The sequence below is a fragment of the Coenobita brevimanus genome, chromosome 32 (assembly GCF_032717465.1).
Source record: "Coenobita brevimanus isolate Jiangsu-jjx chromosome 32, ASM3271746v2, whole genome shotgun sequence".
NCBI classification, from domain to species: domain Eukaryota; kingdom Metazoa; phylum Arthropoda; class Malacostraca; order Decapoda; family Coenobitidae; genus Coenobita; species Coenobita brevimanus.
Window position 1 is genome coordinate 7,825,748 of NC_136985.1, and position 22,941 is coordinate 7,848,688.

General features: G+C 41.4%; 1 long non-coding RNA gene across 1 annotated transcript in view; it reads right to left on the reverse strand.

The window, feature by feature from the left end:
• LOC145395614 (uncharacterized) overlaps nucleotides 1-13,558 on the reverse strand; it is a 39,985-nt gene extending 26,427 nt beyond the window's left edge. Inside the window, exons 1-2 of the long non-coding RNA XR_013896644.1 lie at nucleotides 13,517-13,558; nucleotides 6,557-6,631 (exon numbers count right to left, since the gene is read on the reverse strand). This is a non-coding gene — a long non-coding RNA (uncharacterized LOC145395614). The remainder of the gene's footprint in view (nucleotides 1-6,556; nucleotides 6,632-13,516) is intronic.
• Nucleotides 13,559-22,941: the final 9,383 nt, after the last annotated feature.

A 22,941-nucleotide genomic window follows, 5' to 3' on the forward strand; every position in this document is an offset into this window, starting at 1 on the left:
AGGATTGTGGAAAGTATTAAGAATATATGGAGTAGATGGAAAGTTGTTGAATGCTGTGAAGAGTATGTATGATGGTGCTAAGGCTGCACTGCGTGTGGATGGTGAACTCATTGAATTTTTCTCTTTGAAGGTTGGGTTGAAACAGGGATGTGTCATGTCTCCATGGTTGTTCAATCTGTACATGGATGGGGTAATAAAAGAGGTATAAGGTAGGGTAGTGGATGTTGGAGTGGCCCTGGTGAGAGAGGATAGTGTTTGGAAACTCCCTGTATTGTTGTTTGCAGATGATACTGTGTTGTTGAGTGAAGACAAAGGGGAGCTGCAAGGCTTGGTGGATGAGTTTGGGAGAGTGTGCAAGAAACGGAATCTAAAGGTGAATGTAGGAAAGAGTAAAGTGATGGTCTTTGAGAGAGGTGAAGTCAGTGAATGTACAGCGAGGTTGGATGGTCAGGAAATGGAAAATGTGAGTACGTTTAAGTACTGCTGTGAAGAGTATGTACGAGGGAGCTAGGGCTACGGTGCGAGTGGATGGTGAGCTGAGTGAGTTCTTTGATCTCAATGTGGGACTGAAACAGGGGTGTGTGATGTCTCCATGGCTGTTTAATATATATATGGATGGGGTTGTAAAGGAGGTGCAAGGTAGGGCAGTGGATGTGGGGGTGGCCCTAATGAATGAGGGTGAGATTTGGAAGCTTCCGGTGTTGCTGTTTGCGGATGATACAGTATTGTTGAGTGAAGATGAATGGGAGTTGCAAGGTTTGGTGAATGAATTTGGGACAGTGTGTAGGAGGAGGAAGCTGAAAGTTAATGTAAACAAAAGTAAAGTTATGGTGTTTGAGAGGAATGAAGTCACAGAGTGTGCAGTGAGGTTGGATGGTGAGGATATGGAGAATGTGAGTGCATTCAAGTACTTGGGTAGTGTGATGAGTAAGGATGGAACTTTAGGGGATGAAGTACGTGAAAGAGTACAGCAGGGAAGAAAGGTTGTTGGTACACTGAAAGCAGTGATGAGAAATAGGGAGGTGAGTATGGAAGTTAAGAAGTCACTGCATGATGGTATTGTGATCCCTACCCTGACGTATGGAAGCGAGGCGTGGACATTGCAAAGAGGGGAACAAGTCAAGAGTGAGAGCAGTGGAAATGAGTTACTTGAGAGGAGCATGTGGAGTGACGTGGAGGGACAGGTTGACGAATGAAGAAGTGAAGGAACGTTGTGGGGTAGATGTGGATGTGGTTGAAAAGATTAGGAGAAATACACTGAGGTGGTTTGGACATGTGGAGAGAATGGAGAATGAAAGACTGACTAAGAGGGTGTATGTAGGTGAGGTGGAGGGAGGGAGAGGGAGGGGTAGACCTAGGATGAGGTGGAGGGATGGAGTTGAGAGGTATATGAGGGAGGGGGGGGTGAGTTGGGGGGGGGAGTCGAATGGTGGGTGACAGAGTGACTTGGAGGCGTTTTGTCTGTGGCCACCCTTTGCGGGATTAGGGCGTCGGGCTATAGATAGATAGATAGATAGATAAACTTGGGTAGTGTGATGAGTAAGGATGGAGGTTTGGAGGGTGAAGTGCTTGAAAGGGTACAGCAGGGAAGAAAGGTTGCTGGTTCTTTGAAAGCAGTGATAAGAAACAGGGAAGTGAAAAAGTTACTACATGACAGTATTGTGATACCAACTTTAACGTATGGAAGTGAAGCTTGGACATTGTTGGAAGGACACAAGTCAAGAGTGAGAGCAGTGGAAATGAGTTATTTAAGAGAAGCCAGTGGAGTCACATGGAGAGACAGGCTGATGAATGAGGATATAAAGGAGCGTTGTGGTGTGGATGTGGATGTGATAGGAAGTGTTATGAGGAACACACTGAGGTGGTTTGGCCATGTGGAGAGGATGGAGGGTGAAAGACTGACGAAGAGAGTGTGTGAGTGAGGTGGAGGGGGGAAGAGGGAGGGGGAGGCCGAGGATGAGATGGAGGGATGGGGTGGAGAGGTATATGAGAGAGAGGGGGTGTGAGTTGGGAGCAGGGCAGTGAAATGGCAGGGGACAGGAAGACGTGGAGGTGATTTGTTTGTGGCCACCCCAAACGGGATTGAGGCATCTGGCAATAGATAGATAGACCCCCGTCCCGGCCGTGCAACATATTTCATTATACTAATAATGCTTGTGTATAGTTCTTGGGCACTGTTGTGATTAGATTTGGTGTTTGCAATATGAAATTTGATGTTTGTGAAGCATTCCTGGTCATTATCAGCCACTGGCCTAATGAAGATTGTGCTACTGTTTCAAATCAACTACACTGCCTCTACCCTGTACCAAATGTGAGTATTCTACTATAAAAATAATGACAGATAATCATGAGAATATAGTGTGTATATCTAGTGTCCAAGGAATTGGTGAGATACATGAAAGGTGCTTAGAGGAAGGCAGGAAACTGCCCTACCATCTCGACACGGCATGGGTACACCGTAGTTTTTCAACATTTTTCTTGAAAACTATGAGGCCTAAGATCACCATTGTTGGCTCAAATGAAAGCCAATGAATTTCTGCATAGGATGATAAAATAAAACAGAACAGTGGCGGGAAAAGTTTTTCACTAGAGCGCCCCGAAAAAAAAAAAGCTGTCTGTCAGAAATAAGTTTTATTTTTTCACTTATTACTCGAACACCATACCTCATATCAAACTGGGGCCTCCGGCATTTGAGAGCTAATAAAATTCCCTTTCCAATGATGTTATAACATGTAGAGATTGATTAGTAAACATTCGACTTGTGATGCTGGGAAGCGAGATCTTTGCTCCAGATTGTTCATTACTGGGGCCCTAATGTACGTATAGATTTTTTTTTTTTTTGGCTTACCGTGTAGAATAAACATAGATGAATAGGAATATGTGGGTTTTGGGGCAAAATAAATATGTTTGGGTGTGAAAATAAGCCAAGAATACACATTTTTGGACCGTGCGGGGGTGCGAGGGGGAGGGGAGATAAGCCAATGCATCATGCCACAGAAAACTTATCTGTGCACCAAAGGGTTAAACAGTGTCAGAAGAGGTCAACTAGGTCAACCATTTATCACATCAAGCACACTAGAAACTCTATTCGTCTCCATGATTTAATGTGTCTGGTGAGATTATTCCTCAGAACAAACAGCTTACCACATTTACCACACTTGAATTTCTTGGTTCCTGAATGAATTAACCCGCTGCATGCCAATGCCGTTTTAAAACGGTCAAACAAAAATCTGCAGTCAGTGCCAGTGCCGTTTTAAAACTGCTTAAATTAAAACATTCACTGTGACCTCATTTTTCGAGATTCGCGGACAAAAATTGGCAGGCATGTATGTTCACTGCTCCTCTATCGTGCCTCAAGCAGTCAAGGCCATACACCCACTCACTCAACCCCCCTCACACTCGTTCTGCTTGTGTGCCTCACCCAGTGCTGTACATAGTGAAGGCATGTTGTAGATATTTTCACATACATGTAGGACCTATACATAGTGAAATCAAATTGTAAATATTTTCTTGTAAGTGTAAGAACTGTACATAGTGATGTCAAGCTATAAATATCTTCTTATAAGTGCAAAGATTGTTCATAGTGAAGTCAGGTTGTACCTGTTTTCAAGTAAGTGTAAGACAATGCATTCACAGTGAAAGAGACACCAAAATTGTGACAGATATTGAAGTAATAAGTAATCAGAAAAGTGTACTGAACATTGCTATACCTTCCCAACATAAACACCTGAGTCTACCTTACATAGAAAATGGCTTTCTCTCACCTATGTGGCGAGCCTGAGAGAGTGGGAATACCTGTATCTGAGTATGCAGGACTCAATAAAACCCATTTCCAAGCTTTGGTGAGTATTTTAATGATGAAATTCGTTGTTTTCACATCAAAATCTATCATTTTAGCCAATAAAAAAAGGTTAAAAAAATTGGCAAGCATGAAATAGCTGGCACGTGGCGGGTTAACAGGTGTTGGATGAGATAACCTTTCCAACCAAACTACTTTCCACATTTAACACACTTGAAATTCATGACTCCTCAATGAATTAATTGGTGCTGAGTGAGACCATACTTCTGTGCAAATCATTTACCACATTCATCAAACTTGAAATTCTTCAATCCCAAATGAATCAATATGTGCTGAGTGAAAGTACTCTTCAGTGAAAATAGTTTACCACATTCATCACACTTGTAATTCTTCACTCTTGAATGAGCTAATATATGATTAGTGAGATCATTCTTCTGTGTAAATAGTTTACCACATTCATCACACTTGAAATTCTTCACTCTTGAATGAATTAATAGGTGTTTGGTGAGAGCACGCTTCTGTGCAAATAGTTTACCACATGCATCACACTTGAAATTCTTCACTCTTGAATGAATTAATAGGTGTTTGGTGAGATCAAACTTGTGTGCAAACTGCTTACCACATTCATCACACTTGAAATTCTTCATTCCTGAATGAATTAACAGGTGCTTGGTGAGAGCACTCTTCTGTGTAAATAGTTTACTACATTCAACACACTTGTAATTCTTCACTCCTGAATGTACTAATAGGTGACAGGTGAGAGCATTCTTGTGTACAAATTGCTTACCACATTCATCACACTTGAAATTCTTCACTCCTGAATGAATTAATAGGTGTTGAGTGAGATAATGCTTCTGTGCAAATAGTTTACCACATTCATCACACTTGAAATTCTTCACCCCTGAATGAATTAACAAGTGTCTGTTGAGACTACCCTTCTGTGTGAATAGTTTACCACATTCAACACACTTGAACTCCTTCACTCTTGAGTGAATAGCTGCATGTTGGATTAGACTGTTCTTAAAAGGAAATGCTTTTCCACACTCTAAACATCTGAACTGCTTAACTTCAGCTGAGGACGCTGTGTCTAGGAAAATCTCATTGTCACTGGCAAACATTTTGCCACCCACCTCACACTCTGACTGTACATCTGGTTCTTCCTTTACCACGTCCATTATTTTGTCACCCACCTCACATTCTAAATTTACATCTGGTTCTTCCTTTACCACCTCCATTATTTTATCATTCACCTCACACTCTGACTGTGCATCTGGTTCTTCCTTTACCACCTCCATTATTTTATCATTCACCTCACACTCTGACTGTGCATCTAGTTCTTCCTTTACCACCTCCATTATTTTGCCACCCACCTCACATTCTAAATTAACATCTGATTCTTCCTTTACCACCTCCATTATTTTATCACTCACCTCACACTCTGACTGTGCATCTGGTTCTTCCTTTACCAACTCCATTGTTTTATCACCCACCTTACACTCTAACTTTACATTTGCTTCTTCCTTTACCACCTCCATTATATCATTCCTTCCACCTCTCTCAACTTCCACCATACTTCAGTAACTCTACCTTGGTGTTAATCTTCCTGTCTACCACCAATAGGATGTCTTACCTCCACTGTACCAATCGTCAATCATAAGATGCCCCCATTACAATGAACAATAACTGTCAAAAATTCATCACTATTACTGGATAATAATTGCAATTACATAAAAAGGATATAATTTCAACACAGAGTATTATTTCTTTAACCCTCTGGCAATGACCTATCACTTCTTGGTCATTCCCCTGGACACAGCCTATGTCCCTAAAAAATAAATGTGCTAATTATTACTTTGTTGTTACTTTTCCAATAGGAAATGACCATGAAGTGATGATGATGATGATGACGATGATGACGAGGAGGAGGAGGAGGACAGTCACAAATGCACCATTTTTTACATGATACTTGTGATTCTCTGAGAAAAAAAAAAGTGAAAATAATTATTTCTGCTATTGTGTAACTTTGCGCTAATGATGAGATCATTTATGTCAAGCAAGGTTTTTCACTTGTCTGTCTACACTAGACACATGTACAGTGTTTGTTGGCACATAAAGAGAAATCAAAACTAACCGTATTTGTACAAGTACATTGTAATTTTCTGAGAAAATGTGAAGAATGTGAAAATAATTACTTTCTGCTGTTCCCTAATTTTGCTACAATGACGAGATTATTTACCTCACGCAAGGTTTTTCACTGATATATATGCACTAGACACATGTACACTGTTTGTTGTCACATAAATCAAACTGTATTTATACAAAAACCACAGATGTGCAGGAGGAATTTTTTTTTTTTTCCAGCTGTGGACTGTAGCTGCCTGACGCATCATGAATACTTAATAGGGTGACCACAGTCGTCTAACATGGCCACAGGATTACATACTGCTAACACACATGCATGCTTCTGAACATAACTTTAAACATGCACTATGACTGCTGAGCCTTGCTGTCAATTCAGACTGATATTACCACCGTCTTCCTTATTTCAATAGCTGTTACCTATTGTCTCTGCAGCAACAAATACTGCATAGGATACCACACCAAGTAAATCATCTAAGATCGGCTCCCATGTGGGAAAAAACAAATCTTCCACAGGACACGACATGGCTAATAACCCAGAAGCTGATGGCCGAGGTACCTCTTGCTGGATGTGCTAACACAACGTAAGATGCAACCCCAGTCCTGTTTTATACTTACCATCCAATATTCAGGCAGCACCCTGATGACGACAGTGTTTACGACTGATTTACTGCTCTCACTTCAGCTGTGAACCTGGAACAACAGCTGCCATTAGACCAGCATCTCCATGAAGTTAATAACACTGTCCAGTGAACCCTAATTTTGCATGGAGGTCATTTATGTTATGTGAAAAAAAAAAAAAAAAAAAAAAAGGTTCTGATTCATTTTCATGGTTATTCAATTTCCTGAGCAATAAAAGACATAGGTAAATGTATGTTAAAACAACTAAAGAAAAAATGCTCTGCCTTTGTCTTATTAAGGGCTGGGTTGCAAATCTCTGTGTACAACATGAACTGTTATAAACAAAAAATACAATTTATTTAACATTTAATACAGTAAAAGTCCTATTACTCGGCAGCTGATTGTTCGGTAGATCCGACATTTCGGCAGTTTTGAGAAATAGTCCCATTTATGAAAATCACTGATTGTTCGGCAGATGTCCGGAATCATCTCGGCAGTCTAGGAAGTGTTATCTGTGACTTGTAAGCCTAATGTTTCATAACACTTCTGTATGTTCACTAATTTCTATATTTTTATTCAGATTCAGGTATAGTACCGTGAACCGGGGTGAATTCGGACACGGGGTGGCTTCGGACGAAATTTGCATAAAAAGATTAAATGCTACGCAGCTGCTAAACGAAGAAAGATATCGTATATCTTTAAACGGGATAATGTTGCATAGGTTTTGTAAAATGTTATGTATAATTATCTTTTTAAAATATTATGTTCCACTGGTGAATATATTGTAATAAAGACAATGCTATTTTTTGGTGAAAAAATGAATACGGGAAAACTTGGTCTGGTGTGAACGAATCATAACAAACCGCACGCTTATACATATCTAGAGGTTTACTTTAACGTCTAACGGGAAGATTGGAACAGAGAAAGTGTTAAAATCTGCATTTTAAATGTATGTAAACATGACATGGTGAATGTGTACGCATTTTTGGGATTTAAAGGGGTGACTTCGGACAATGGATATTTAAAGGGTTGAGGTCAGACAGCATATCTAATTTGCTTTTTTATATGTAATAAAACATATTTTTGTACAATGTACATAGTCTGCATGCTTATCTTTGTTTTTGCATTTATATAACAGATGAAGTGAGATGAACTAAGCCACAATGCCTCAAATTACAAGAGAGTGAGGTATCTACCAGTGATGGTAGAAGACACTATACGATTGGAACGCCGTGGCAGCCTTTTAGAGTGTGCTAGTGCAGACATACGTGATGGAAAGTTAAGTGTCAGACAGGCTGCTAAGAAATATGATGTTTCTAAAGTACTTTACATGACTATATGACAAAGAAACATGTAAAAAAACCAGGTGGACAAACTGTCTTTACTCCAGAAGAAGAACTACATATTGTGAACCGAGTCATTACACTGGGAGAATGGGGTCTGCCTATTGACACTTTTGAACTGCGAATGTTAATAAAATGCTACTTAGACGAACGTGGGATTACTGTGAAACGCTTCAAGAACAATCTTCCTGGAACTGATTGGAGTTCGTGTTTTTCTGTTGCGCCACAAAAACCAACTGGCTCAGGGTATCTCAAAATATTAAAGTTGCACTGTCACTAAAGTCGGTCCAATTGAAATCAATCAATATTTTGATAATCTTGAAAAACACTGAAAGATGTGCCTCCTAGTAACATCATTAACTATGATGAAACCAATCTCTCTGATGACCCAGGAAACAAGAAAATCTTAGTTCACGAGGTACCAGATATCCAGAGAGGGTAATGAACCACACAAAATCCAACATCTCCATCATGTTCTCTTGTTCTGGATCTGGAAAGATGCTTCCACCATATGTGGTGTACAAGGCAGTAAACTTGTACGACACTTGGACAGAAGGTGGCCCTTCAAATGTGCGATACAACAGGACAGAGAGCGGGTGGTTCGACAGTAATACGTTTGAGGACTGGTTCATTAAAGTTGGATTACCTCATGCAAAACGTCAGGACGGCAAAGTAGTGTTCATAGGGGATAATTTAGCTAGCCACCTTTCTCTGTCTGTTGTGGAAGCTTGTGAGGAGCACAACATTGATTTTGTTTTATTGCCCCCCAATTCTACACATCTCACCCAACCCTTAGATGTTGCTGTCTTCCGTGCAGTGAAAACTCATTGGCGTAAAATTCTAAGTGAATTCAAAACATCAAGTCTTGGAAGAAGAAGTGTGTCCCTTCCAAAATCAGAGTTCTCACAAAGCTTCTAGGACAACTGCTCCAATAGAATAAGTGATAATATTATGAAGAATATCATGAATGGCTTTCGCAAGTGTGGGATAACGCCACTTAACCGACAGGAGGTACTAGCTCGTCTACCACAACACACTGATTCGGTGCACTGATACCGGTACCACTGTTACTTCAGAGATTAACACTGATACCGGTACCAGTACCAATGCCTCATCTCAAGCATCTACCTCGGGTTATGCAACAACCCCACATGTACCTGCAAGAAATTCAAGTGCCAGTATTACCACCGGTAGTGATTTTGCATCACATTTTGATGAGTCATTGGTCTGTGTTCTATCGGAAATGCGATATGGAAAGAAGCAATCATGCCAGAGGAAGAGGAAACTAAAAGTGCCTGCAGGCAAGAGTGTAACAGCTAAGCGACTAAGGAAAATGAGAGAAGAGGGAACTGTAAGCACAGATTCTGAGTCATCCAATACTGGTACCGGTACTGCTGCAATACTTAGTGAAGTAGAGCTCCCTATCATAGATATGGATGGTGAGGACCTGCAAATACAGCCAGTGAATCAAGCAGAAGAAGATTCTCCTGAAGCAGCAGGGCCAAGTAATGATGGGACACTTGAGACACAAGAATTAGAGGCAAGTACCATCACTGATGGGACAGCTATGACGCAAGCAACAGTAACAAGTACTGGTAGCGGTACTGGTACCAGAACTACAACTGAGACAGCAGAGACAGATGTAGGCCCAACACGTAATCCTAAGCTACATGACTGGGTGATTGTACAACTTTCAGATGAGACAGGAAAGAGGAGGAAGTATTTTGTTGCTATTGTCATTGATGTACAAACATTGAAAGTTAGGTTCTTAAAACATGTAAGAGGTACAAAGAATGTGTTTGTAACTTCTAATGTTCCAGGTGATGAAATGTGTGCCATAGACGAGTCAGACATAGTAATGTACTTACAGGAGCCAATCCTGGACAAACGAGAACGTATGATTTTTGATCTAGATGTTACCTCATGGCCACAGTAAGTCATTGTGTGATCTCTTAGAATTCCAGTTGTTCACTTTGTTGTAATATTTCTAGTTATTGTGCCTTATTCTTGTCATTTTTCTAGTCTGTTCTTGAAAAAGGAGAAGATATGATTTTCAATCTTTATGTTAATTCATGGCCACAGTAAGTCACTGTGATCTCATAGAATGGCATTCGTTCTGTACCGGGTATTTATGTCACATTTCTAGTCTGAGAAGAGATATTATTTAGTTTAATTGGTTTTGTGCAATGTGAGAACACATATTATTTAAGTTACCATATGGTACCGGTATGATATCCTTATAGTTTGTCTCCACTCCCTCCTCTTGTTCCTCATCTACTCCCCCCTTCCATTCCTAACTCCTCCTGTTTCTCCTTCCCAAGCTCCTTCTCTCATTCCTTCCCAAGCTCCTTCACTCTTTAGCTCTTTCCTTCCCTATCTTCTGTTCCTCCATTCCAAGTTCCCTTGAATTAGGCATTTAAATAGCCGGCACGCTTTAAACCGTCCTGTCAGTCAGTCACAATCGTGCCTTTAAGCCTGCGCATAGCGTGGGAATGTACCGTATTTATGTCACATTTCTAGTCTGAGAAGATATATTATTTAGTTTAATTGGTTTTGTGCAATGTGAGAACAAACATTATTTAAGTTACCATATGGTACGGTACCGGTATGATATCCTTATAGTTTGTCTTCACTCCCTCCTCTTGTTCCTCATCTACTCCCCCCTTCCATTCCTAACTCCTCCTGTTTCTCCTTCCCAAGCTCCTTCTCTCATTCCTTCCCAAGCTCCTTCACTCTTTAGCTCTTTCCTTCCCTATCTTCTGTTCCTCCATTCCAAGTTCCCTTTAATTAGGCATTTAAATAGCCGGCACTCTTTAAACCGTCCTGTCAGTCAGTCACAATCGTGCCTTTAAACCTGCGCATAGCGTGGGAATGTACTCCCTATAATGTATATGTATAATCAACTAAATAGGGGTTGTAAGTCAATGGAAAATTTATTTTTTCATCTATTTTTGCTATATATCACTACTATTTACTTGTAATTTTTCTGTATTTTTTTGTATTTTTTTCAGCAATTTTTTTAAAAGTCGCGCAGTGTCCGAAGACCCCCCAGAACTGTCCAAACATTCAGCTGAGCTACTAGGGGCCCATTTCAGTGCATTTCTAATGAGTGTCCGGGGTCACCCCAAGGCAGTTCGAAGTCTCCCCAGTCCGGGGTGACCTCGGACACCCATAAAATAGTTTACTACGTCTAGATGGAGATACTGAGATTATCTAGCCGTTAGATACTGAAAGGTTATTGGCTCACGTACGTATGTAATACTTAACATCAGTATTTTGGCCAATATAAATTGTGTCAGGATGAAAAAACCTTCAAAATCGTACGGTCACCCCGGTTCACGGTACTGTATTGATTACAATATTGCACAGTATCATACACTACAGTAACCACCCCCAACAAATTAGCGAGGGTTACGTTCCAAGCCCCCACACTAATTCTTGATATTCTTTCATTCTTGATGCCTTCCTGAAAATGACACTTACCAGTAACTGAGTAGCCCATGAACCACTGACACTGTAATGCATTACCCATATATAAATGTTGCTTGTTAAATCAGTTTCCCCGTTGTTTTTAGCTGTACGGCTGTGACAGCTCTAGTATTTTTATTCCTCAGCATTATGGTGGAAGGGACTGTCCTGTTTAACTGAACCTAACCTAACCGAGTTTAACTGTACCTAATAATTTAACCAAACCTAACCTAACCTAAAGTCAGAAAAATACTTAAAAATAAACTGGAGGAATATGAATTGCTAAGGTCTCTCTGATGAAAGTTAAACGTACATTTAGTGCTCATTCTTTTGTTTGTTTTTGTGCTTAACGTGAAAGAGAGAGCATTGATGCAAACAGTAATATATCCCATTAACCCCTTAATAACCTCCGGCACTGAACAACCTTTTACAGTACCGATGTCAGTGATGTTAAGTTAGTGTGAGCTATAAAGAAAACTGAACAATTATGGGGAGGGAATGAAGGTCACTGGTATGTTTACATGACTATGCTGCGATTCCAAGCAGTTAGGCGGTCGGTTAATCTCAGATGTTTTCGCCCATTTGGTAAATACACCGTAATTTTATCAATCTTTCCGTGACTCATAGCGAATCATAGCATGGGTTTAGGAAGTTAAATAACACATTGCTAGGTGAGCCAGACGATTATCTTCACATCTTTAAGAAAAATAAATTGATTTCAGAAGAATGGAAGAACTTTACGTACTCAGAAAGGGATTTAATTTCTTCCATTTCTTATAAGATGTGAAGATAATCGTCTGGTGCACCAAGAAATGTGTTATTTAGCTTCCTAAACCCATGCTATGATTCGTTATGATTGACTGGAGAATTGATAAAGTTACGGTGCATTTACCAAATGGGCGAAAACATATGAGATTAACTGACCCCCTGACTGCTTGGAATCGTAGCGTAGAGTGGTGTAAACATACCAGTGACCTTCGTTCCATTCCCATAATTGTTCACAGTTTTTCCATAGCTCACTAACTCGACATCAGTACTGTAAAGGGTTGTTCAATGTCAGAGGTTATTACGGGGTTCATGGAATACATTACTGTTTCCATCAGTACTCTCCTTTCACATGTAAACAAAAAAATGAACAAAAGAATGAGTGCTAAATGTAAGTTATAATTTTCATCAGAAAGACCTTACCAATTCAGATCCCTTTACTTTATTTTATGCAATTTTCCAACTATTTTATTTTGTTTCGAAAAAGTACTGTATACGTACTCACTCCAAACATATTTGTAATAATATAAGTAGTGATGAGTTCACCAATACAAGTGATGTACTGAGCTGGTAGGTGATATTCCGTATCATTTCGGCCATCCAGGAAGTGTTATCTGACTTGTAGGCCTACTGTGTCATTACTCTTGTATATGTTCACTAATTTATATATATATATATATATATATATATATATATATATATATATATACTTCAGATTCAGGTATAGTACTGTATTGATTGCAGTATTGTACAGTATACAGTACTCTCTCCAAACACAGTTGTAATACCATACCATAAGTGATGATGACAGTGTTCACCAATATATTTAAGGTACTGAGTGGGTAGGTTTTTTATTATTCGGCAAATCTAATTTCTCGGCATCATCCTGGTCCCATAGATGCCGAATAATGGGACTTGTACTGTATCACTTTACTGTGACTTTTATGACCAATACATCTTTAACCCTTAAAATGTAATGTTCTTTCCATGAGTAATCATCAAGTAACCGCTATATTACTTTTGGAAAATATTCTGAGTTTCCTGCCACCTTAATACTGAGCATCAGAGACATGGATAACATCAATGGTGGCACAGGTTGACAGTAAGCCATAGTATACTAGAATCATTCCTGTACTGAAGAAAACAAAAAAAACAAATAAATAAAATGCCAAAAGACCTTTGGGAAAATTTCTGATTCAATTTACCCCAATACCCCCCCAAAAAAGGGGAGGGTGATTCTCAAGCTTCTTTTTGTGCAGATTCCATTTGCACAATGCATGGTATACATTAACCATGCAAAACAACGGTTTACAGTAGAACACTTTATAAAGGCAGAGCCAGTAACATCAATATGAAGATTTGAGTCTTACACAATCATTACCCTTTTAGCTGGGTTCTGCAGAGTCCACATCAGCTCCTCTAATGAACTGACTGCAAGCTGCATTGTGCATGCCCAGTTGCTCTCTCACCACACACCTGAATCACAGATCACTTCATTACATACACAACAGTACACTATCTAGTGGACAAGTACTTAATGTTACATCAATGCAACTATGCAATACTTTCAGAAGTCACTGGCCTGGAATCAAAAGATTAATGTGTCCTTCATGAGGAAATACAGAAATCAGTAAAGCATAAATGTAAAGTACAGTAATCCCTGTACTTTCCGGACGCCCACTTTCCGGACATCCCCACTTACCGGACATTGTGGGCCTGGACCATCTGAACCGAAAAATGGCCAAAAAAAGAAAAAAATCCCAAAAAATCCGAATTTTTTCCCACCCGTAATTTGAAATTGCCGCTCGGCACCAAACAGCTGCTTACATCATGGCCCCTTCACCCCTTCCTTCCTCCCCCCTCCCCCCTTCCCTGTCAGGGTTGCCATTTGTTATTTTTCATTACCAAATGTGGGCCAATTTGGTAATGAAAAATTCGTTTGGTAATGAATCAGAATAATGCATTACCAAACGGATTTTTCACACGTATGAGGATACACAGGATTGTTTGCTCCCTCTGCTTAATCTGCTACCCTACATAAAGTGAAAATAATCAACATGCTGTTAATTATAAGGAGAGTGATTACATGTATTTTCACTTGTATATATAATTAGTGAAGAATAAATGCTAGCTTTACAAATTTGGTAATGAAAAGTTAAATTTGGTAATGAAAGTTGAGGAGATTGGTAATGTGACCGTTGCGATGTGGCAACTCTGTTTCTCCGACATCAACAGTTACTCCCTAACTTCGATTGTGAATAGATGCTTATTGCACTGGAAGCCACAAGTGCTCGTTTTTTGTGAATAAACAGTGAATATACTGCAATACCTCGCCTCTAGACCACATGGGAATTTACAGTGCTGTGCAGTGTTAAGAAATTTGAACTTAGAGTGCAAAGGATCAACTGTGGAGTGCAAATTGGCAGTTTAAACTGGCGGTTAGAACTGCAGTGGTGCAGTTAAGAACAATGTGCAGTGTTAAACAATTATAACTCACAGTGCAAAGAATTAAGTGCAGCACAACACTGGATTACTGTACGTGCTTCAAGAGCATTTTCACCACTGCCAAAACCTTAGAAAGGCAGCCACAAACATGATGTAAGTACCCTGGCTGAGGTACAGTCACTTCTAATTCCTCATTCTTTGGTTCCTCTTCATTTATTTCATGCTTTGTCCATTATTGGTGTGAATAGGGTCTTAAATAGGTTTATATTGGTGCTATGCATGTCTGGCAGGGAGTTATTTAGGTGGCTTTCAAAGTTAGGCTGGGTTAGGGTCCATAAGTACCAGTCCAGGAGGCTGGTGCCCACTATCCGGACAGGACCACTTTCTGGATGTGCCTTTGGCTCTATTACGTCGGATAGTGGGGGGATTACTGTATTTCTAAAATAAAGGTACATACAGCAACTGTAATTACTTAATTTTTAAACAATGACTGAAGGTAGTAGGTGGTGGCAACCATCATCCACTCACTTGATGTATGGTAGTGCTGAACTTCTCCCTTCCCCCTTCTCACTTTATTTCAGTCTGCCTTCCTCTCATCTTACCTCTCCCTTCCCTTTCTGTTACTTTTTATTACTCTTCTTTCCATATCAGGTAGCTCTATGTTCTGTGACAAGCCAAATAGTTTCCTATAACCCAGGAAACTATTACAACTCTGGCCGGTAAATATATAACCAAATTACTGGGTGAAGTGGAGCTTGCTATGGTGCTCCTATTAACTGGGTGGAGAGATGCAAATGTGGCATTCATCCAGGAACCAAACCTCCACACTTCCTCCCACCTTGCTTGAGTTAGGCATTGTCATTCAAAAAGGAACATCAGGTTATTGCATGGGACAACCCTGTAGTGTTGCTTGCCTCTAGCTGATGGGTCTGCTTGGCCAGACAGTCTGGGGTTGATCATCAACAAGAAACAAGAACTGACTGTATCACAGATCTGGCAAGTCCTATGTGGTGAATATGGGTGCCAAGTTACTCTGCCTGGTGCTGCCTCTGCACCACTAAACAATAGGTAGCTACTGATTGCTCTCACATTTGTTTCCTAATATAGACTGGATGCTTCCAATACCAGCTTAGTGGTGTTACACTGAGTTATTCTACGTTCTGTCACAGCCAGAACCCTATTGAATCATAAGACTGACATTCTGCGTTCTGCCACTGCCAAATTCCTTTATAATTATAGGATGTTAAAAATGGCAGCTGCACTGGATTCAAAGTCATACAAAGTGCTATCCAAAATTTTCAGGACAGGGATCACGACAACTAAACAGATTGTAGTTGTGTGATGCACCTCTAGGTGGCAGTACTAACATGCATTGTGAGTCAGTGTGTCATGCAGTGAGGAGCTAGGTGGATATGGAGATTTCTGATATTCATTTGTTTGCTCTTGTGCATGTGTTGTCAAGTGACTTTTGAGATAGATATGAAAAAGGAACAGTAAATTTGCACATATTCTGCAAATCTCAGGAAAAATGCAAAAAGAGACCCTGACAATGATTCAACAAGTGTTTGGTATGGTGTTTCAGTGGCAGGCACGGTTCAAGGCCGGTCAAACATCAGCTGATGACGACAACCACACAGGGAGGCCCTCAAAGCACAACTCCTCAGAATGTTGCCAAAATTCAGCAGCTCATCCATGAGGATCAACGTTGGAGCATTGACGATATTGGTGAGGAGGTGGGAAATGGTTTTGTGACACGTCAGAGGATTCTCACTGAAGAACTGGGCAAGCACCTCATCACAACCAAATTTGTCCCCAGGCTCCTGACGACTGACCACATGCAGTAACGCGTTGATGGCTGCACTGAGCTTCTTGGACTCGCCTCAGAAGATGACACCTTCTTGTCCAGGCCCTCTGTGACTTTTTTCTGTTCCCAAAAATGAAGATTACATTGACAGGGCATTGTTCTGATACCACTGAGGACATCCAGAAGGAATAGCAGGCGATGCTTGACACTCTCGTCAAAAAGGAGTTCCAGGGAGCGTTCCAGCAATGGAAGAAGCGCTGGGACTGGTGTATCAATGTGCAAGGGAACTACTTTGAGGGTGATGGTGGCCAACAGGAGCTACCAGTATAAGTTTCGTTTCGTTTTTAACCCCTTAAGTGCTAATCTCATCGATCGGGCTTTTTGCGCAATTTCTTAAGAGGACGAGCAACACCGATCGTACAACATCCACAAAAAACTGGCGGCAACTGGCTCCACTCCAGCTGTGATGTAGATGACTTCTAACCAATCAGAACTAGGTGTTGGACACACTGGAGGGGTAACCCAGGCCCATAACCAGGTGGTAGGGGGTGTACCCCCCACCTCCCTCTTGCCACGTCCTTCTACTCCACTACCTTGTTACTACCCTACCTCAAACCGTTCTTACCACCACAACAACCCCTCCCACCCCCTCCTCATGCATCCCCCCCTCCCATGTAGATCCCCCCCCATGTCCCCCTCCCCAGTCAACTGGGGGGAGGGTATTTCCCCCCTACCCTCCCTCCATGTCCCTGTCACTTTGGTCCTTCCTTTGTGTCTTGTGGTGGTCTCCTCCCATCCCTTCATCCCCATCCACCCCCTCCTGGCCTTACCAGCTACCCCTACCCCCCACCCCCTACCCACACCCCCTAGCACCTCCCCGGCCTCGAATATTTTGCGTCTCTTTTACGCTTTATGGCACATGTTTTTGAATCATTACGGTACCTGTAATTTATTGGTGTCTGCATACAGATATTCACACCACTATTACTTTAGCTGTCTTTAGTCGAAACCCACTTGAAAAAGACATTTTATTTTATGCCAACGCATGGAAGCATGTTGGAGCCTTCAAAACGAAACGAAACAAAAACTAGATTTGACAGCTCGTAGGGGAGGGGAGGGGAGGGGAGGGGAGGGAAGGAGAGGAGAGAGGAGGGGAGGGAAGGGAAGGGGATGGAGGGGACTGGAGGTTTGAAGAGGGGAGAGAAGGGGAGGATAATTTTTACTATTTATCATATTTTTATTGGGGGGTTCATGACCTATTTCCCTTGCTAGATTTGACAGTTCGGCGGGAAGGGAAGGGGGAAGAGGAAAGGGGAGGGGAGGTTAGGCAAGGGGAAGGGAAGGGAAGGGAAAGGGGAAGAGGAAAGGGGAGGGGAGGTTAGGCGAGGGGAAGGGAAGGGAAGGGAAGGGAAGGGGGAAGAGGAAAGGGGAGGGGAGGTTAGGCGAGGGGAAGGGAAGGGAAGGGGGAAGAGGAAAGGGGAGGGGAGGTTAGGTGAGGGGAAGGGAAGGGGAGGGAAGGGGGAAGAGGAAAGGGGAGGGGAGGTTAGGCGAGGGGAGGGGAAGGGAAGAGAAGGGAAGGGAAGGGGGAAGAGGAAAGGGGAGGGGAGGTTAGGCGAGAGGAAGGGAAGGGAAGGGAAGGGAAAGGAGAGGGGAGGTTAGGTGAGGGGAAGGGAAGAGAAGGGAAGGGGGAAGAGGAAAGGGGAGGGGAGGTTAGGCGAGGGGAAGGGAAGGGAAGGGAAGGGAAGGGGGAAGAGGAAAGGGGAGGGGAGGTTAGGCGAGGGGAAGGGAAGGGAAGGGAAGGGGAAGGAGGGGATTGGAGGTATGAAGAAACGAGAGGAGGGAAGGATAATTTTTATTTATCATATTTATTTGGGGGGTTTGTTACTATTTTATTTTTTCTGACATTACAATGGTTTATAACATCTATACACACCAAAAAAAAAAATGATTTTGGTGATTTTTGTACGTATTGTTGTGAAGAAAACAGGTGCGAGCGGCATATTTCTTTCTCGCCGGGGCCGCGATGGGTAACTATTATAAACTTTGACGGACCATAGCTCGGTAACTATTGGGTCTAGGAGGGTGGGGTTTGCGTTTTCAGGTGTGTAAATTCAAGCTCTATAAATCGGGCATAAAACTTTTAACCTTTGAGGAAGTTGAAAAATTGGCCTGTTTTTGCGTCCTAGGGGACAGTCGAGGCTGGAAAATTGCGTACCCTAGGGGTTACAACATGCATGCATCGGCCTTGGTCACCTAATGGCGGCTGTCCATGCTGCAAGATCCATTGCAGCCTCCCTGTTCAGTCCCTTAATCCTGAGGTCACACTTAATGACCTCGTCCCATGTCTTTCTCGGTCTACCCCTCGTAACCCCACCCCCAATATTAACACTTCTCACCTTCCTCACCCAATTATCATTCCCCATCCTCTCCACATGTCCAAACCATCTCAATCTACCTCTCCTCATCACAACACCAATACACTCCAGTCCCATCCTACCTCTCAACTCTTCCATCGTGAACCCAGTCTCCCCAGACCTTGGACGCAGGGATGCACTACACATCCACCTAATCATTGTCATTTCTGTACATCTGAGCCTGGGAATATCCTCCTCCTTTAGTGCCAAGGTCTCACTACCATACAGCATTACACTCCTAACACATGCTGCATACAAAGATCCCTAATTTATGACTATTCTTTATTATTTACTAATTATGTCAACAGGTTATTATTTTTCCTGCAGTGTTGCTTTTTATTGCAACAATGTTTCTGAGTTGTATTTTCATTATTCGTCTTATTACAGTACTCTCATGTCCAACACGCGTTTGTCCAGCACAAGTCGCGTCCAGCACGGAGAGCAAAAAATTAGTACAATTTAATACGATTTAATTACTGTAACACAGGTGCGTTAGCATACCACAGACGGAGCTCCGAGAAGTGGGCGAAATCCGCAGAGTTCATCTCTAGCATGATCACCCCCAGTCCAACACGGTCATACTGGACATTCCCGTGATGCTGACAGCCAATCAAAACTTCCGATCAAGTAGCCTCCCCTGCCCGCTATCGTGACGTGATCGTGATGTTGCCCAATTAAAAAATCTTCTGCTCTCACGTGATGTTTTGTTTAAATTTCTCCCACCAAAGCGCCACTCAGTCACATAATTAGCATTGGACAGTGCTTTTTGCTTGCTGCATTTTCTGCCCTTGCTACTGCATTTTACCCTGCTCACGATGCCTAGGAAACCTTCTAAGAACCCCAAGAAACGGCGGCACCTCCCTCAGGCCACCAAGCTAGAAATCATCGAGAGGGAGAAGAAAGGGCAGAGGAATGTGGACATCCCCAAGGCCCACGACGTGAATGAAGCCAACGTGGACCATAATAAAAAACCAAGACAAGATCTTCCAGCAAAAGGAGGAAGAAAGAAGAGTGCTAGGACAGGCAGAAGCAGGACCTTCCATGGATGTGGACGAGGATAGTGACTCTGAGTGTGATTTTGAAGGATTTATGAGGGAGGTTGAGGAGGTGCAGTAGCCATTACCCGCTAGTGATGCCAGCAGCTATCCTCTGAGGACCCAGTAGGACTACCTACAGCCTCGGATACCACCTTCCATTCCCAGCAAACCCACCAACACTATCCTAAAAGGTTAGTTATCATTCATAGTACAGTACCAATAATTATAATTATAGTACCAATACGTGTCAAGTGGGGTTGGTGGAGGATTAGTGCCCCTCCCTGTAAAACAATTAACTCTAAGCCCTTGACCACCCCGTCTGGGATACATGGCGTCTGGCAATGAATGAATGAATGAATATGTTTAGGTATATGGTAGGTATTTAGGGTGACTTTTCCTAGGGTTGCTAACATAATTCAATTTTCCCCATAAGCTCTGTTGTTTGTCCAACACGTTTTTGGTCCAACATGGGACCCATGCATGACAATATTACCGTACCGTGTTGGATACGAGGGTACTGTATTATGCTCCTTTGTATTTATTGCAATTATATTGCACTGTCTTCAACCGGGGAAATCCCTTAGCACAGGAACCTTTCTTGTTATTATTACCAGGTTTGCTTGCATCTACAACTTGTAAAACACTGTAACACACCACCAAAGTACCGGTATGTAAAACCATGGTGTTGTGGCTGTGGAAACTACTTTCATAGGCATAAGAATGTCTACTGTTCACAAATCACACAGTATAATATGTACTGGGTATGCATATAAAACGACAATTATGAATATCGGTAATCTTTCCAAAATTTTATGAAAATTATTTTCACTGATGATAACTTTGCATAGTGAAATTCAACTTCATTTTTAAAAATAAAGGTATCCTCTAGCTACCAGACCTATGGTACTAGTTTATACATTGTTGATGTGCAAAGCTTGCACAACAGCATGCAACATAAAGCCGTGATGTCTAATATTTTTTCAAAGTAACAGGAAAAATATAAAAAATAATGTTTCTTCATCAAAAAGTTGTTGGACAATGTAAAGACACCAGCTTTAAAATGCTGCGAACAGGATCATCCTAGCTATAATAGTTTTGGAGTTATCACTCATCAAACGTTACAAACTCTGACCGTGGTTTTTTTGGCCCTTTTGGAAAAATTGGTGTTTGTGTATCATACACCGTGCAGGACCTCAAATAACCTTTACAATAATTAAACATACAATTGTCTTTCATTTTAATTCCTGAAAAGCCAGCCTGACTTGCCAGATTTTGAAAATCAGTGGATTCCTTTACTACTTATAATGAAAATGCAAATATTACTAATGCACTGATGAAGTTTGCATAGTGATGTACAAGTACTGATGAAGCCTGTGTAGTGGGATAGTACTGACGAAGCCTGTGTAGTGGGATGGTACTGACGAAGACTGTGTAGTGGGATGGTACTCTTGAAGCCTGTGTAATGGGATAGCACTGATGAAGCCTGTGCAGTGGGATAGTACTGATGAAGCCTGTGTAGTGGGATAGTAATGATGAAGTTTGTGTAGTGGGATAGTATTGATGAAGCCTGTGTAGTTGGATAGTACTGATGAAGCCTGTGTAGTGGGATAGTACTCATGAAGCCTGTGTAGTGGGATAGTACTTATGAAGCCTGTGTAGCCTAGTGGGATAGTACTGGTGAAGCCTGTGTAGTAAGATGGTACTCCTGAAGCCTGTGTAGTGGGATAGTACTGGTGAAGCCTGTGTAGTGGGATAGTACTGATGAAGCTTGTGTAGTGGGATAGTACTGGTGAAGCCTGTGTAGTGGGATAGTACTGATGAAGCTTGTGTAGTGGGATAGTATAGATGAAGCCTGTGTAGTTGGATAGTACTGATGAAGCCTGTGTAGTGGGATAGTACCGGTACTCATGAAGCCTGTGTAATGTAATAGTACTCATGAAGCCTGTGTAGCCTACTGGGATAGTACTGGTGAAGCCTGTGTAGTGGGATGGTACTCCTGAAGCCTGTGTAGTGGGACAGTACTGGTGAAGCCTGTGTAGTGGGACAGTACGGTACTCATGAAGCCTGTGTGGCGGGATATTACTCATGAAGCCTGTGTAGTAGGATAGTACTCATAAAGCCTGTGTAGTGGGATAGTACTCATGAAGCCTGTGTAGTAGGATAATACTCATGATAGTTATGTACTGGAAAACAAGAGCAACCTATCAAGACCTTTTCAGAATACACAGTATTAATGCCAACTTTCTACTTTGGTCATGAAAACAACATCAGTTTTGGATAATGGTAAACATACGCTTTATTTGAAGCAGTAAAGGCACCTTATAAAACCAGTTCTTCTTCTTCCTGATAGTCTGTTATATATATTTTTCTGATTATTTCTGGAGTGGTACATAAACGTTTCATCCAAAATCTGTTTCCCCACTGTTTTTAGCTATGTTCCGCTGTGTCAACTCGTTTGATAATTATGTCTGCTGTAATGGTGGAAAGGACTGTCCTAACCTAAGTGTTTAACTAGTAACCTAATCTTGCTTAACTGTACTAATAATTTATTTTAATTTAATCTAACCTAACCTCACCTAGCTTAACTGCACCTAATACTTTAATTTAATCTAACCTAACCTAGCTTAACTGTACCTAATAATTTATTTTAATCCAACCCAATCTACTGGTAACCTAGCTTAACTGTACCTAATAATTTAATTTAATCAAATCTAACCTAACCTAACCTAACATGGCTTAACTGTAACTAATAATTCAATTTAATCTAACCTAACCTAACCTAGTCTCCAGTTGGAAAGCTGGGAAACAAAAACTACCTTTGAGTACACAGAGTAAGTCAAAACAATTGTAGGTGCGGCTTTAGGAATGTGATGATAAAAACAGCGGGAAATTTTTCAACAGGAAAAGGTAATTTACCACCCTGAAAACAGTCATAACAATACAGAAAACAAACTGGAGGAATATGAATTGAATTGGTAAGGTCCTTCTACTGGTTCGAGTCAGTGTACATTTAACTGGATAATTGGAGCCTCCACAAACTCCTTAAAGTTGCCAGTGTTTGCCAGATCACTTAATAGCGTGAGGTCACTACCCACTCAGAGTTGGC